The sequence below is a fragment of the Vicia villosa genome, linkage group LG2 (genome assembly GCF_029867415.1).
Source record: "Vicia villosa cultivar HV-30 ecotype Madison, WI linkage group LG2, Vvil1.0, whole genome shotgun sequence".
Classification (NCBI taxonomy): Eukaryota; Viridiplantae; Streptophyta; class Magnoliopsida; order Fabales; family Fabaceae; genus Vicia; species Vicia villosa.
Window position 1 is genome coordinate 49,579,735 of NC_081181.1, and position 1,744 is coordinate 49,581,478.

At 41.9% G+C, this 1,744-nt stretch overlaps 1 long non-coding RNA gene across 1 annotated transcript; it reads left to right on the forward strand.

Moving 5' to 3' along the window:
* Positions 1-252: 252 nt before the first annotated feature.
* LOC131646151 (uncharacterized) lies at positions 253-963 on the forward strand. The gene is made up of 3 exons (XR_009297318.1): positions 253-434; positions 547-787; positions 883-963. It is a non-coding gene; the product is annotated as an uncharacterized LOC131646151 (long non-coding RNA).
* Positions 964-1,744: the final 781 nt, after the last annotated feature.

Sequence of the window (1,744 nt, forward strand, 5' to 3'; positions counted from 1 at the left end):
AGCATGTATGCAACATGACCGATACGCTTGATGACGGTGAAGGGTCCAAAGAATCGTGATGCTAGCTTCTGAGATTGATGTTTTTGGACTGTTTGGTGCCGATACGGTTGGAGTTTAAGCAAGACTTGGTCTCCGATCTGAAAGGTGAAATCCGTCCTTTTTGTGTCTGCTTGCTTTTCCATTTGAATCCTGCTTCTCTGTAGATTCTCGTTTAAAGTCTTGAAAATTGTTTGTCTCTCTTGCAAGATGTCCTCAATGAAGCTATTTGAAGTAGATCCGTTGATATAGTCTGTCATAGAAGGCGGGTCACGACCATAAAGGGCGCGGAAGGGGGTCATATGAATTGCCGAGTGGTATGAAGTGTTATACCAATATTCAGCAAGATGAAGGAATTTGTACCACTATCGCGGCTGGGAGCTAACGAAACAGCGAAGGTAAGTCCCGATTGATCTATTTACAACCTCTATTTGTCCATCTATTTCGGGATGGTATGCTGTGCTGTACTTTAACGTCGTTACTTGTTCTTTAAAAAATGATTTTCAAAAGGTGTTAAGGAACAAGGGATCCCGATCTGAAACAATAGACTTTGGTTGACCATGAAGGCGTGCGATTTCAACTACAAATCGTTTAGCAAGATCTTGTACGGTGAACTGAGAGGGCATAGCAATAAAATGGGCAGACTTGGTGAGACGATCGCATATGACCCAGATTATGGTGTGGCCGAAGGAGTTTGGCAAATGAGTTATGAAGTCCATTGAAATGTCCTCCCACACTTGTTTTGGGACAGGTAATGGTTGCAATAATCCCTTCTTCTTTTGAGTTAGGTATTTGTTGTGTTGGCATTCACTGCAGTGCTTAATCAGAGTTTTTGTTTCGTTATAGATACCTGGCCAACAGAAAGATGTAGAGATTCGGGCTAGTGTGGCTTTAAGTCCTGAATGTCCTGCAGTAGGTGTGGCGTGGAACTCCGTGAGAATGTTCTGACGAAGGTTTTCCAAGTCAGGTATGAAGATCTTGTCCTTGTGTAAAAGTAATCCATTAGAGAACTTGTATTATGTCTGATTGTTTCCTGTAAGTGTCGTGACCATATCTTGTCCTGCTTCATTTTTTTCATAAAAAACACGTAAGGTGGAGAGGAGATCTGGAATAGGTGAAGAAATAGCTAGCAACACTAGTTCAGCTTCATTATACTTTCGACTCAATGCGTCTGCAACCAAGTTTGATTTGCCAGGTTTGTAAAAAATCTCAAAGTTAAACCCTTGTAATTTTGCTGCCCTTTTTTGTTGCTCTAGTGTTTGAATTTTCTGGAGCAACAGATTACGTAAGCTCTTTTGATTCTGTATAGATGTGAAAATGTTGCCCAATTAAGTATTGACGCCATTTTTTCACTACTTCTGTAACAGTGAACATTTCACGAACGTAGACTGAAGCTGCCTGCATTCGGGGACACATTTTCTTGCTGAAGAAGGCAATTGGATGACCATCTTGGGACAAAACAGCTCCAACTGCAACCCCTGAAGCATTTGTTTCCAGTATAAATTTCTTTGTAAAATTAGGTAGACTCAAGACCGGTATGTTGGTCATCTTTTTCTATAAAGATGTAAAGGCTGCGGCCTGCTCTGTACCCCAAACATAATTAGTGGAACGCAAAAGATCGGTGAGAGGAGCGGCGAGTGAGGCCGTGAGTGATCGTGGTTGAGGTCAATCCAAAATGGCTTTGATCTTTTCTGGGTCAGGGGCAACA